General features: G+C 59.6%; 1 protein-coding gene and 1 long non-coding RNA gene across 4 annotated transcripts in view; one reads left to right on the forward strand and one right to left on the reverse strand.

The window, feature by feature from the left end:
• The window catches only part of SLC45A4 (solute carrier family 45 member 4), a 79133-nt gene extending 78763 nt beyond the window's left edge, over positions 1-370 (reverse strand). For 2 of the 3 annotated variants that reach the window (XR_014136486.1, XM_081792024.1), the window contains exon 1: positions 260-369. The gene's annotated coding sequence lies outside the window, so the exon portion shown is untranslated. Of the gene's footprint in view, positions 1-259 lie in introns of all 3 variants that reach the window. The other variant, XM_081792025.1, reaches the window with a different exon arrangement.
• A 1059-nt stretch (positions 371-1429) lies between these two features.
• LOC145713467 (uncharacterized) lies at positions 1430-4878 on the forward strand. The gene is made up of 3 exons (XR_014136564.1): positions 1430-1689; positions 2713-2809; positions 4151-4878. It is a non-coding gene; the product is annotated as an uncharacterized LOC145713467 (long non-coding RNA).
• The last annotated feature ends 10163 nt before the right edge of the window (positions 4879-15041 follow it).

Here is a 15041-nt window from a genome sequence, read left to right on the forward strand (position 1 = left end):
GACCAGAGGCAGGTGCAGCCCGGGGAGAGAAGGGAGGAAGCCGCGGATGGGGCGGGAATCCCGGCGGGAGACGCGCCTCGCCGGGGCCGAGGCGAGGGTGAGGGTCCCCTCCCCGGGGACGAGATGCCCGGGCGGGCTGGGAGCCGGACTAGGGGCTCGAGGCCGAGCCGCGCGGAGGTAGGGTGGGGAGGCGGGAAGCGGCAGGTGGCGGCGACCAGGTGCGGGGCCTGGGCGGCGGGCGGGAGAGGCGGCCGCTCACCTGTCTCCTCCGGCCGGGGCCGCTGGGGCGGCGGCGCGGCGGGGCGGCCGGGCCGGGCCGGGCGGAGGCGGCGGGGGCGGGGGCGCGGGGCCCCGGGCGCTGGGGGTGCGGCGGCGGCGGCGGGGCCCGGCGGCGGCTGCTCTCGGCCGGCCTGCCGGGCGGGCGGGCGGTCAGACAGCGAGCGACGCGGGCGCGAACGGAGCGCTGCGAAGCTGCGGCCGGCGCGCGGGGACAACGCCGCTTTATCGGGTCGGAAACAGCCGCCGCGCGCCGCTTCCGCTGACGCAGCGCGGGCCTGCGCTCATGACTATGCAGCAGGCGCCGCGGGAGGCCGGGGCGGGGCTAGCTTCACGCGTGCCCATTGGTCGCCGTGAGCCCCGCCCACCGTGCCGCCCCGCCCCGCCGCCCGGGCCCCGCCCTAGACCCCGCCCCTTGCTGCGTCCCACCTCCCGCCTCGTGGGCGGGGCGTCCAGCGCGCCCCCAGCCCCGGCTCCCCCGCGCGGGAGCCCCTGTCCCTCCCCACGCTTACCCCCTGCTTCCTTCTCTCCAGACGCCCTCCTCGCAGTGGAGCCCCCACCAGCCTAGCCTCCTCTCTCCCCCAACTCCTCCGCCCTTTCGGAGCAGGGTGGGCTCCGCCCCCAGGTGCCGCAGAGAGCGCTTTCCTGGCCTCGCCCTCCGGGTCTCCCTCCTCAAACCCCCTCCCTCGGCGTGGGCCCTCGCCCGACTGCATCTCCCGCACTGTGCGCCCCCTCTTGGTAGCAAGGCAGGACCCCGGACCCCGAGCCTTTCCCTCACTGCCTGACTCGGGCAGGAGGCGCCGCTCCCGCATCACCCCTCAGGCGGATGGCTACCGTCCCAAGGATGGGGCCGCTGGGAGTCCAGGAGACTAGGTCGGGGGAGGCAGCTTGACAAACAGGTGATACAGCGGGCTGAGGTCAGACAGTCTGTGCTCTCGCCAGGCTCGACTAGTGACTTCATCTCTGGGTGTCCTCATCTGTGAGACAGATCGCAAGACCCGTCTCATGGGGCTGTCGAAGGGATTTGGAAATAAAGGGTGCACCGCGCAGCTTCCAGAGCAGTTAGAATGGGAAAATCTGACAGTGTCAAGTGTTGGTGAGGACGTGGAGCAACTGGAACTCTCTTACACTGCTGGTGGGGGTGCAAATTGATGCCCCGCCTTGGAAGTCTGGATCTTATGCAAGCCTGATGACCTAGCAATTCCCTTCCTAGATGCACGCCCTACGTGATGGCATTTCTGGGCACGGCAGCGCTGTTTGCAATTACCAAACATTAGAAGGGACCCAAATGCCCAACCACAGAACAGATACATCACCTGTGTCCTATTCGTGCTGTGGAATGATGATCACACGGCTGTGAATAATCTACAAACACGCAGGACAACATGAATGACACTCGCAAGTGATTTTGAGGTAAGAAAAGCCAGACCTCAAAGCATATAGGATTCCCTGTATATAACGTGGTAGAGGGACACCTGGGGGGCTCAGTGAGTTGAGCTTCTGACCCTTGATTTCGGCTGAGGTCACGATCTCACCGTCCGTGGGATCAGGCTCAGAGGTGGGCTCTGTGCAGAAAGCATGGAGCCTGCTTGGGATTATCTGTCTCCCTCTTCCTCTGCCCCTCCCCTGCTCCCTCTCCCTCTCTCTCTCTCTTAAAATAAATAAACATTTTTAAAAGATAAAATAAAGTGGTAGAAATGTATGTAGAATCCAGACAGTGGTTAACATTAGAGGGAGGGGTGCCAGAGCCAGGAAGGGAAAATGGAGAGAGTGTTTGGGGTGCTAGTAAGATTCCATTTCCTGCTCTGGGTGTTGGTTACATGGGTGTGTATGTAATACTTCGATCAGGGGTTAATAAGATCAGTAGCATATGCATAAAGAGCCCAAAGTGACCTCTGACACATAGTGGGTGCCTCATAACTGTCTATCTACCTCCTCTGTGGGTTTTATGGCTCCTGTGGCCAGAGGACAGAGGCAGAGGCAATCTCACATGTGCTGTGACCTTGGACACCTTTCTTAACCTTTCAGCGTGTTCATCTGTAGATGAGCCTTCTAACAACACCTAGCTCACAAGTTGTTGTGAGGAGTAAATGCACTTTTTAAAACACTTGATACAGACAGGCGCCTGGGTGGCTCAGTCAGTTGAGCATCTGACTTCAGCTCAGGTCATGATCTCATGGTTCATGGCTTCGAGCCCCACATCGGGCTCTGTGCTGACGGCACAGAGCCTGCTTGGGATTCTCTCTCTCTCTCTCTCTCTCTCTCTCTCTCTCTCTCTCTCTTTCTCTCTCTCTCTCTCTCTCTCTGCCACTCCCCTGCTCCCTCTCTCTCTCTCAAAAATAAATAAACATTAAAATAATAATAATAAGTAAATACATAAGTAAATAACCTTAAAAAAAAAAAAGACAAGAAAAAGCTCTTTTCCCCTCTCTCTAGGTGCCTGCACCAAGGAGGGCCGTGTGAGGAGCCCTCCCAGGACCCGACCACACTGGCACTGTGATCTTGGGTTTCCCAGTATCCAGAACTGTGAGAAGTAAGTGTTGTTGAGCTGCCCAGTCTGTGGTATTCTTGTTAAGGCAGCCTGAGCCCGTTAAGACAAAGGGTAAGACGTGCCCGTAGCTCGTGGCCCCACCGTCCAGCCGCCCCATGGCAGCTCCTTGAGTGAAGGGCCACCAGCCCTGTGAGGAGAGAAGCCCCGAAGTCAGGAAGACCTGGGCTCTCGCCCGGCTCCAGAGCGTGGCATGCCTGGGGACTTCCCGCCACAGGCATGCAACCTCAGAAGGGGCTGCACGCCTGCTGCATCACTCTGCCATGACCGTCTTTAAATTCTTCATAATTTCCAATAATTATTCTCCACGATTTCCATAGTTCTCCGTAATTTCTCATCCTATGGCCTCATTTGTGAGCACACTGGTCTCCTGGGACACTTGCAGGGAGCCCGGGGCATGACAACATCTCCATCACTGCACGCGCAACCTTGCCTTCACTGCTCCTGGGGACCCTTGGAGCAGAATTGTGTCCTTCTCATCCACGGACACGCAGAGCCTAAGGACCGATAAAACTGTCACATTGACCATTTCCAGAGATTTGCCAGGAATGGCCTCCTCCAGGAAGCCCTCTCGGATGTCCTGCCTTACAGGAGCGAGTGGCTCCCTCTCATGAGCTCTGAGGCACCCTGCTCCTTCACAAATCATTCCCAACTGTAATCGGGCACGTCTGTCTCTCTAGTAGCCTGCAAGCCCTGTCCAAGCAGCTGGTACCAGGCCAGGTTCATTGTTGCATTCCAGAGGCTGCCTGCAGTGGGGCAATGGGGCTGCAGACATGTCTGCATGTGGAAGGGGACAAAGAGAGAGAAAAGGAACTTCTTAATGAGGACCCATGGAGAGACTCCGGGGGGTCCACAGACTCCTGAGCCGGCCTGGACCAGGCACCCCACGTGCTCCCTATAACCCCATGCCTACAGGGGTCCCATGCCTACGGGGGTCAAGAGCTCTCCTCTTTGTCTTGTGACCCCACCAGGTTCAGGACACCTACAGGAGGCATGAGACCCCTGAAACTTTTAGCACCCCCTGACCCTGATGCTGGGAGGCAGAGAGGATAGGAGAGCTGGCTTGGGAAGGGCAGAATTTGGGGCAGGTCGGGGTTGGAAAAATGGAGGGGCCATCAGCAGACAGGCTTGTGGGGGGGGGGGGGGGGAGGGTGGTCACAGGGCCTGGGTTTGAACTTTGACCTCACTGTAAATAAGTCTCAGTCCGTGAAATGGAATGGACCTCACCTGGAGAGGGTGACAGTCACGAGCCCAGACATGCAGCCAGCTGCCTGCTTAAGCTGAAACCCTGGCCCTGCCACTGACCAGCCCTCTGACCTTCCGCAGGTCACATCAGCTCACTGGACCTGGGTATCCTTAGCTTCCAGAAGGGCAGAGTGTTAGCCCCTCACAGTGCTGTTACAAGAAATGGGTGCGTTCACCTCGACAAGCGAGCACCGTCTAAATGGCTGATGAGCGGTAATTTTCAACTTCCCAGGGCTGGAGAGGGAAGGGAGGAGGTATGTGGGGGACTCGGTCACCTGAGACCACTCAGGTCTCACCGCGATGACAAACAACCACCCAGCTCATAACTGAGGGCCCGCTGTGTGCCAGGCCCCTTCCAACCTGCCGGGTCCCTTCAGAGATCGGGCTTGAGCCCTCAACTGAGGCTGCCCTCTGTATACTGTGGATGGGGCCAGTGGAGCCTGAGGAGGGGAAGAGAGCATAGGAGCCAATGTCCCAACTGTCCCCCAGTGTCCCTCAGCGGATGCCTCCTCTGATCATTTGTAAAGCTCTCCTTTGTGTTTAAGCAATAACACTTGCTAAGATGAACTCTTTAGCAAGACCCCGGTATTTCAATTACTGTGCTCAGTTATCACCACGTATTCTGAGCACCTGCTCCGGGCCAGACCTGACTGCATGTGCTCTCTGGGTGCCAACTTCCTGGTGAACCTGGGTGTCGTGGAGAGAGCAGAGAGCATGGGGCAGAGTTCCAGCTCTGCCCCTTCCCACTGTGTGACCCTGGAGGACGTGCCTCATCTCTATGAGCCCCAAGGCAAAATGGGGAGGTTGCCCCCCCCCCCTCAGAGCATGGGGTGCAGACTTCCCATGAGGCAGGGGCAGTGGGTCCCAGATCTTGGGGCAAGCCCCCGCCTCCCAAATTGCCATGGTGGAACGGGAGGCCTGAGGGACAATGCCTGCCCAGGTGTCAAAGCAGTGAGTGGCCTTCAGAGTAGCGTCAGCCCCAAGAGGAGCGAATCTCTGGCAGGACCTCTAGGTGCTGGAACTGGCAAGCAGCGGCAGGCTCCCTGGGGCATAGATGTTCCCTGGGGTCATGTGGCATCTCGGGGGGGGTCCCCCGAGGGGTACCCAAAGGGGTCATATGGCACCCCAGAATCAATGAGGTACCTAGAGTCATATTGCTACTGCAGTCCATACAGCTGTCTGGGTCATACAGACACTCAAGGTCATATATCTTCCCAGGGTCATACGGCCACGTGGAGTCATACAGCTTCCTGGAGTCATATGCCTATCCGGGGTCATACAGCTTTCCAAGGTTGTATCGCTAGTTGGGGTCATATTGTTCCCCGGACTCATATAGCCCCCTGGTCACATGGCTGCCCAGGGCCATACAGCTTACCAGGGTCATATGGCTTCCTAAGGTCATAGGGCTTCTTGGGGTGATACAATGGCCAGGAATCATATGGCTACCTGGCCATAGGGTGCCCCAGGGTCATGTGCCCACTTTGGCTCCTACAACTATCAGGGTCATATGGACACTTGGGACCACAGTGTGTCTTCAGAAGAGATTCAGGCTTCTTCTAGACCATTCTTCTGCCCCTGGGTCCTGGGTGAGCCCCACCCCTTCCCAGCCTTAGTTTCCTTATCTGTGAGGTGGACAGAACCCACACGGGCCCATGGGCCGTGCTCAGTAAGTGGCTGTGATACTGGAGAAACCAGCCGTGGCCCCCCCCCCCCCCCCCCCCCCCCCCCGCGTAGCACGTATTGCCTTCCTAGCCTGGGCAGACCTGGAGGGTTTCCAGAAGAGACTGGGGCAGCTTTCCGCCCAGCCTGGGAGGGGCAGATGCTAGAAAATGCCTGTTGGGGACCGGATGAGTGCAGTCAGGGCTGAGAAAGGTCTCATGTGGGGAAGATGAACTGTAGAGGGTGTCAGATTCCCCTCCGGGGTTGGGAGAAGCGGGCACACGTTAAGTCTTGGCGCTCTGCCTTTCTATGTCTTCTATTCTACAATTAAATTGTAGAGTAAATAAATAGAACAGTAAAATAAGACACCGACTTCAGCCAGGCTGGAGGGTCTCAGAGGCCCGGCTGCAGAAGGTGGCCTCTGTCCTGAGGGTGAGGGAGCCTGAGGAGGTCTCAAAGCAGCTGGATGGGACAGCCCAGTGGGGAGGTGGCTGTCCCATGCACTGAGAGGGTGAGGGCGGGGCTGGGCAGGGGCAGGAGAGGAGGGCCCAGGAAACAGGACTGGCCCTGGGGACAGGTGCCGGCCATCTGAAATCCCTAAAGTCCGTGTGGGTCCTTTTTTCTCCAGGGCCAGTGCCTCATCACCCCTCCCAGCCCCCACTGAGCCTTGGAACGAATGTCTGCTTTCCTCTCTCCCCTTCTCCCTCAGGGTTTTGTGCTTCTTAAAAAGAGGGCACTGCCTACTCCCAAAGGAATTCGTTGCTGAGGCTGGCTCTTGAGACACCGTGGCCCAGGAGGAAATTTACTTGGGGATGGTGGAGGCCTGAGAACAGGCAGACCCACGCTCATGCGCACACACACACACACACACACCCCATGGCTGGAACACCCCCCTTTCAATGTCTTCTTGGCCTGGGCCTGAGGAATGACTGGTGACCAGGGCCTCCTCCTGGTCCCCACGGGTCCTACAGGTGCTGGAGAACGGGGCGCCAGTGCCGACAGGCCTTCTTTACTGTGGGGCCTAGGAGTCCCGGGGTGGAGAGGAGCTGGGTGTCAGCGCACCTGGGTTCAAGTGTCGGCTCACCCCTTCCTTGCAGGCTGCACACGGGGCCCCACCTGGGGGGCTCAGAAGGCCCCCACGTTCGGTTTCATGCTCTACCATGGCTGTTTTGCCACTAACAGCTTGCGAACAAGGGACCCAATTTTTCATTTTACACCAGGTCTCAAAATTGTGTAGCTGGTCCTGGCTGTGAACAAGTCTCTTTGCTCCTCCATGCCTTAGTTTCCTCAGCTGCAAACTGGGTGCATGAGTTCTAGGTGCCCACGTGGTTGATTCAGTTGAGCGTCCCAGTCTTATTTCAGCTCAGGTCATGATCCCAGGGGCGTGGGATTGAGCCCCCTGTGGGGCTCCAAGCGGAGCACAGAGCCTTCTTGAGATTTTTTCTCTCTCTTCCTCTGTCTCTCTCCCCCACCCCCCTCCTCTCAAAAAAAAAAAAAAAGACAAAAATGTTGGCAGAGGGCACCTGGCAGGTTCAGTCCGTGGAGCACATAACTCTTGATCTCGGGGTTGTGAGTTCAAGTCCCATGTTGGGTGTAGAGATTACTTTTAAAAATCGTTTAAAAAAAATGGGTGCATGAGTTCAGTGCTAATGCTTGTCTGGTTGACTCAAGAGCCTGGGGCCGGGTGCACGAAGGACAGAACACCAGCTGAGCCCCGCCCAGTCAGGGCCACTCCCACAGCACTGTGTGCGCTTCTGCTAGAAGAGGAAACCGAGGCACAGAGAAGCAAGGTTGTGGGCCTGATGTCGTACAGCAGGTAAGTAACCCCGGCTGTCTGGTTCTGCATCCTTGCGCCCTCTGCCCAAGGTCAAGGGCTTGCAAGGAACTCCCAGGCCATCAGAGTCGGGGGCGGGGAGGAGAGCTGTAGCATCTGCTGTGCAACTCCAGTCCACTCGCCGGGACAGTGAGGGAGGAGGGCCAGGCTCCCTTCAGCCCAGCCGGGAACCAAATGACCAGGGTGACCTGAAGAGAGGGCAGGGAGCCAGCTGCACTGGCAGGTGGCAGGGTGGGGCGTCTAGCAGGACTTCTCAGAATGAAGGGTGAAGGCAGGTGACGCGTGGGGCCACCTCACCCAGGCCCCAAGGCACAGGCCCCACCTGCTGACATCAATAAGGGCAGGGTGGGCCTCTGGAGTGGCTCCAGCCCCGAAGCAGCCCTCAGCCAGACCTCCATCTTAGGAGCTGGCACCCTGCTTGGATGGCACCCCCCTCAACCCTCTGGGTTGGCTGTGTCTTGCCCTGCCTTTGCTCACACTGTTCCCCTTGCCAGCAGTGCCATTTTTCCTCCTTGGGTCTGCCTGTCCCAGGGGCACCTCCTCCAGGAAGCCCTCCCAGACCACACAAGCGTACAGTCATTCCTGCCTCTCCCAGCACACACCAAAAATAAAGCTGGGCTTTGACACACCATTTACAGAGCAGTCTACACTTTACAAGGTATTTTTCTGTCCATGGTCTCACCGGACCGCATAGGAACCCTCTGGGGTCAGATGATTTTTTGTCCTTATTTTGCAGATGGGGACCCAAGAGACAAGGGAAAGATGTGAGTTCACACGGGAGTGCGGTCGCACCAACGGCTAACACTGAGACCTTCCTGGGTGCCAAGGGCTGCCATATGTTTCCATTCATTTGTTCATTGCCTCCATAACCACTGACGGTGCAGGTCCCCTGTGCCAGCCACGGTCACAGATGCTGCGCAAAGCAGCAACAGAGAAGACGGACAAACACAGTCCCTTCTCCGGCAGGCTGCGTCCCAGGGGGAAGACGGACCGTGAACAAGTGATACACGGCAAGTCAGGTGTGTTAAGTTAGGGGGTAACAGATTCTGTGCAGAAGCAGCACGTGGGGAGAAGGGCGGGGCGGGGTCGGGGGACAAGGTGGGGTGTCAGGCAAGATCACTTGTGAAGGGGACTTGGGAAAACCTGAAGGAGGGGAGGGGACAGCCCCAAGGATGTCCACCCTGGAAGCCCGTCTGGTCTCCCGCTGGGGGCTGGGCGTCGCCCCTCCCTCCACATCCCCGTCACTCAGCTCTCCCTGGCCTGCCTGCTGGGCCCTCACCCTAGCCCCGGCCACCAAACCTGCAACCCTCTCAGCCACTCAGGATGGTCTCTGCCCTGCCTCATTGGTCCCTGGGGCCCTTGTTCCCTGGGCTGAGCCTGGCACATGTCCACACCCAGCCAGTGCAGGAAGGAACCGTGAATGAGAGAATGTATAGGCAGGCCGTAGGCCCTGGCCCTGCTCACAGACGCCCCTTTCCTGGGGTGCAGTGGTCGGGGGCATTAGAGGATGTCACCCCCCTCCCCAGGCCATGCAGGGAACAGCATGCCCTTTAGAAATGAACTGAGGGGCACCTGGGTGGCTCAGTCGGTTAAGCGTCTGACTCTCGGTTTCGGATCAGGTCAGGATTTCTTGACCCGTGAGATAGAGCCCCGTGTAGGGCTCTGTGCTGACAGCCCTGGCGCCTGCTTGGGATTTTCTCTCACTCTCTCTTGGACCCTCCCCTACACGCACTCACCCTCTCTCAAAATAAATAAATAAACTAAAAGAAAAAAAGAAAAGAACTGAAACGGGCCGCATCCTGGTTGTGCCGCCCTCCTGGTCATTCACACGCCCTGTGCGTGCATTCATGCGGTCATTCGTTCAGCAGAGAGTACGGAGTATCTTCGAGGTGCCAGGGTCTCACTCAGTGTGTGTGATGCAAACATATGAAGTCCTCACTCTCAAGGGGCTTATATTCTGGTGGGGAGACACGGCAACCAATCGCAGTCCCTGGTTGTAAACACTATCAAGAAAAAGAACGCTGAGGAAGGGGCGGGGGGGGGGGGGGGGTTGGGTGCTGCCACCCACAGTGAGCCGCAGGGAGCCCCCGAGTGGGTATGGGAGTGAGGGGGGTCTGGGCAGAGGGGGACACGTGGAACTTTGCAGGGTGCAGAGCAGGGGGACCACGGGGGGCTTCTATGAGGGTGCAGGGGGAGCGGACGGGGGCAGTGAGTGGAAGTGAGGCTGCGTTCTGGATAAACACCGGAGCCACAGGACTGACTGCCGGAGGGGCCTCGGGATGTGGGAGCAGAATCATTACTAGCCTCAGTTTTCTCACCTGTAAAATGGGGTGCTGGCACCTCGCCGCCCGGCCTCTGGTGAGAAGCCCAGGAAGGTGTGGGAGGGGAGCCAGCCTTCATTCATCCAGTGAAGCCTTGCTGGGGCCCAGTCAATACCGGGCACTGGTCCAGGCTTGGGGAATACGTCACGCAATAGGTGCTTCATAAACGGTGGCTTTAAAAGAAAGAAGAAAAAAGTGGGAGGGAGCCAATACTGAGCCCCAAAGCAAGGAATTGGGGCCATCGCGATTGGGCAGAGGCAGGTTTTGATTTGAATCGAGATGTCAGGTGGCTGCCCGTGGCAGGGCAGGTATGGTCTGACCTTGAGGTGGGAGAGCCCAGAGAAGTTGCTGGGGGTAACTGGGGTCCGGAGCCAAGAACGGCCGGCTGCAGAGAGGGCTGACCCCATTTCCCGACGCAGTGGTGCCAGGAGGCCTGTTTTCCGTGGTGTTTACTGACCCCTCCAGCTCCAAGGAGCTCTGGGTGTTTGGGCCGTGTTCCCAGGGTCATCCCCCCAACAGCGGGCTGGAGGGAGGGAGGGAGCGGTGGGGGTGGCTCGGCCAGCCGGGAAGGGTGGAGGCAGCTGGTGAGGTGGCCGAGAAATGTATGGCTCAGCCCTTCCCTAATCTGTAGTCCTGGGAAACCACTCCCAGGCCCACCTCTGATTTGGGTTCAGAGCTGGGGGCCAGAGTGGAACTGAGCTGACACCGCTTTCTTCAGGCTGCCTGGTGAGGCAGGGGTGGAACCGATGGATGTAAAGTGGTCATGACTAGTAAATGGGGTCAGGGTTCAGTCAGTAAAGCTAGAGCCAGTGATAAGTTGAGGGTAGAATCAGGGCTTAATGTATAACCAGGGTCAGGATTCAATGTCTGACGAAGCCCGTATCTCCAAATGTGAATAAGGATTAGGGCTCAGTATGCGGCTAGGATCAGGGCTCCGTGTGTGATCAGGATCAGAGCTCAGAGCGTGGCCGGGATTGGGGCTCGGCATACGACCAGAGTTAGGGTCCACTTCAGGGCCCAGTGTGTGATCAGGATCAGGGCTCAGTATGTGACTATGATCGGGGCTCATAGTGTGAACAGGAAGAAGACTCAGAGTGTGATCGAGTCAACATCGGTGTGTGACCAGGATCAGGGCTCCGTGTGTGACCAAGACTAGGGCTCAGTATGGAATTAGGATCAGGATTCTGTGTGTGATCAAGGTCACGACCCAGCTTGTGACAAGGGTCAAGCCTCACTCCACCAGCAAGATCAGAGTTCATCCTGGGACTGGGCTCAAAGTTGAGTGTGTCACTGGGATTCAGAGTTCGGCAGGGATCAGGGGTCAGTGTGCGGGTGGGATCAGGGCTCAGCGTGGCGCTGGGGCCCACAAGGCTGTTGCAGCAGCTGTAAGCCCGCGGTGAGCTCAGGGCTGCTGGGTCCCTTTTCCCTGCAGTTTAGCCCCATTCATCTTTTTCTCTTTCATTGAAGAATCATATATGCTGGGGGCGCCGGGCGGCTCAGTCGGTTAAGCAAGGGAATCTGGTTGCCAAGGTGAGCGCTTGGCCAGTATCGGTAGGCGGTGGACAAACAAGGCTCAGTTATCAGAAAGCACCTTTCACGCTAGGGCTAGGCGCATTGGGACCCGGAGCTACATTTGCGGGTTCCCAGCGGGTGGCAGAGTGATTGCTCTGGGGAGCACCCCCGGCCTCAGAGGCCACCCGGCTTGGGGGGACCGGAAGGCAGCAGACAATGGGAAGGAATGAGGCCGCCTGGGGTGGCTGATGGGAAGGGTGCAGACAGCCTGCGGGAGACCACAGGCAGCGAGGGACGGGCAGCGGGGGCCTGAGACCCTGGCAGAACTGAGAGGCAGGGCTCCCGGCCGGGCGTCATCTCTCACTCCACCAACCCACTGGTCAAGGCCCTGCAGCCTCCAGCACCTCCCCCGCCTCGAGCTTGCAGGCCCTGGCCTTGGGGACCCTCTGCTAGGCCATCTGTGCGGGGGGATGCAGGACGAGGTCCCTTGCCTGCTGGGTCCAGGCCTCCCACTGGCCCCAGACCTCGGCCGTGATATTGGTCTAACCCAGTTCACACCCACCTTCACAGAGCCGCAGAGTCGCCTTTCTGAAGCACGGTGGGACCAGGTCCTGTCCTGCTTAGCACCCTTCCACTCTCCTGCTCCTGGTCCCTGGACCAGAGCTCTCCCACAGCCTGCCTCATGTGACCCCTGTCCTACCTGAGGGCAGCCGCGGTGAGGCAGGGCTAGGGGAGTGACAGTCAGGCTGTCGGAGGGACAGGAGCTACCTCCCAGACTGCCTACCAAAGGGGAGGGACAGCTCTGAGGCCCAAAAGCAGGGAGGGCTGGGGGTGTAGGCACCTGCGGGGGCGGCGGTGGGCTCAAAGGAGGAGGCCTGAGCCTGCAAACAGGGCAGGGACGCTGGGGGTTCAGGCAGGGTTGGGGGTATTTCGGGCCAGGGCTACACAACTACAATCCTCATTCAATCCTCAAAAAGCCCATTTTGTTGGACCAGGTGACTATTTTCCCCTTTGTTCAGATGAGGAAACTGAGGCCCAGAGCAGTTAAGTGATGCCTCCAAAGTCACCCAGCCATTGGTGGATCTGGGCTGGTCTCTAGACCAGCTGGCCCTAGGGCTAGAGCTGCGAGGCCCAAGAGCTGTCAGGACGGTCAAGAAGGGAGCCTGATGCTGTGCAAGGGCCAGGGTGGGGGTGTACCCACTCAGTGGGGACTGGGCAACTGGGGGGGGGGGAGGCTGGCTGGTCCTGCCCCAGCATTCTTTCAGGCCCCCAGATGGCCTCACTTGCTGCCTTCACTCCTGCTTGGGCACCCCACACTGGTATGACCTGTCACTCCCCCAGACACGGTGTTACCTGAGCCTGAACTAACTACAGCTGGTGTTTATTGAGCATTTACTCTGTGCTAAACACGTTTCGTCCCTCGCTTATCACCCTGCCATCTGAGAGTCACATTCTGATCTCCACTGACTGACGCAGAACCAAGACTGAGAGCGGTGCGGTGGCCTGGCCTCCCTGACCCCTCTGTTCATTGCCCCCGGCTGTCCTCAGGGCCAGGAATAAGGTTACCACCTCCTGCAGGGGTGGGGCTCTGGGGTGGAAGGAGGCCCACCCAGTTCCCGCCCAACCTGCTGGGTTGGTTTGGCCCAGCTGGAGCCCCACACCCCACGCCTGGGGAGCCCGCCTGCGCCCACTCCCCTGGCTCTCTCCTAGAGCAGGGATTTCAATCTGCCGTGGTCACGGTGGGTGCAGAGCCTTGGGACACCCTCCTCAGTCTCCAGAGGGCACCGGCTTCCAGAAGCTGGGCGAGGCCTCAAGCCTGCCAACCTTGTGGGTGAGCGCAGATGTTCAGTGACAGGGGCCCAGGGCCCGCACAGCCCCTGAGACGGGCGTGTGACAGGGAGCCCTACTTGGGATCATGTCGCTGGTCAGGGCCTTGGTTTAGACAACAAGCACCTCGAGGAAGCCCAGAGGAGACTGTGGGGTATTGGGTCTGCGGGCCAGCCTGCCACCTGGCCCTAGTGAGGCTCAGCTCCCAAGGTCTGGGGTTAGGGGGGCAGAGGGCATGGGCTGAAATCAGACACAGACATGCGCTCAAGTCTCGCCCACCCTCTGCTAGCCGCGAAGTCAGCCAGCCTGCTTCTCCTCTCCGTGCCTCGGTTTCCCCTCCGTCATGGCGCCTGGCGCTCACACAGGTGGTTGGTAACATCCAATCCTCCGGGCCATCGAGAGAGACTTGAGGTTTGTCAAGTGGGGGACCCCCGAGGCACGAGAGGGGGATCCCCGCTCACACGCACACGCCCTGCCCTCAGCCCCGCGGGTAAACACGCTCACACGTGCATGCACGAGCATGTGCGCACCCACACGCCATCCGCAGCCACCGTGCACGCTCACCTACACGTGCCCACGGATCCAGCCCGGACGCCACGCCCCTCTGGGAGCGCCTGCACGCCTCCCACCGCACGCAGGGCGCGCACGCCTGTCCTCTCCCTCGCTCCCACGCGCAGGCTCTCAGGCCTTCCACGCCCGAGTCCCCAGGTGCACCTCAGAGCTGGGACAGCCGTCTGCTTTGCTCAGCTTTTTGTCCTCTGCTTTCTCGGATGCCTGCTCCTGGACCTGATGTCCCCTGAGACGGGGCCGTGGGCCCGAGGGTTTACGCGGCTTCAGAGGAAAAGGAGCTGGCGGGGGGGGGGGGGGGGGGGGGGGGGGGGGGGGGGGCGTCCTTCCTGCCGCCCCACCTGGGCTGCAGTGGGGGTCCCCACAAGCTGAGGCTACTCCCCACCCATTCTCCCCCCGTGAACCCGCAGAGTGCCCGCTGGCGGGCTGACGTTCCCTTTGCCTGCACCTAGCGCCCTGTGGACCCCTGGGCCCAGCAGCAGCCCTGGGGGAGTCCTCAGGGGCCCCTCCTTTCGGGGTGCCAGCCTGCTTCTCTGCAGAGGGCGCCCAGCCACATGCCTCTTTTGCCACCTGGACTCCTGGCTCTCACGCTCGCCACTGTGTGCCGTGGGCTCCCACCCCCCTGGCCACAGGACTGGAGGGAGAGTGGACAAGTTGTTTACATGAAATGCCTTCACCGAAGGAAGATGATGACGGAGACCAGGGATGAGACCCAGACCCTTCATGCCTCCCCCCCCCCCGCCGCCGAGACATGAGCTGCTTCCAGAAGCTTCTCAGACTCCCTGAGGCTGATGGGAAAATTTGAGCGTTCTGCCCGGGGCCCTGCAGCCCACTCTCAGAGCCACAGTGCAGGGTTTCCCTCCCCGGCTCCTGGGGGCAGGTCGGGGTCTTGTGGAGCACGTGGCAGGCCCACACTGCTGCGCTCAGAAGAAAAGCCTGGAGGAGATGACCGTGAGTGGTGTGTGAGCCTGGCGGGAAGGAAGGGCCTCTCTCTATTAATGGGCAAGATGAGGAAAAGCATTCCAGCAGAAGGAACAGCAGGTGCAAAATGACGGAAGCCTGGAGGTGTGCTTGAGGCCAGGCAGCCCCCTGGGAGGGCTGGAGCCGGAGTGGGGGGCTGTGCAGGGGGCACTCTGAGGGTGCCCAGAGAAGGGCTGCCTTCCAGGCCCAGCTGCACCCCCCCCAGGTGTTGTACATGCTCAGACTAAACCAAGACGCAAGCTCCTTGCCACCACTGAGGCAAAGAACAGTA

Source organism: Panthera onca, chromosome F2, assembly GCF_046562875.1.
Source record: "Panthera onca isolate mPanOnc1 chromosome F2, mPanOnc1 haplotype 2, whole genome shotgun sequence".
In the NCBI taxonomy this organism is placed as follows: Eukaryota; Metazoa; Chordata; class Mammalia; order Carnivora; family Felidae; genus Panthera; species Panthera onca.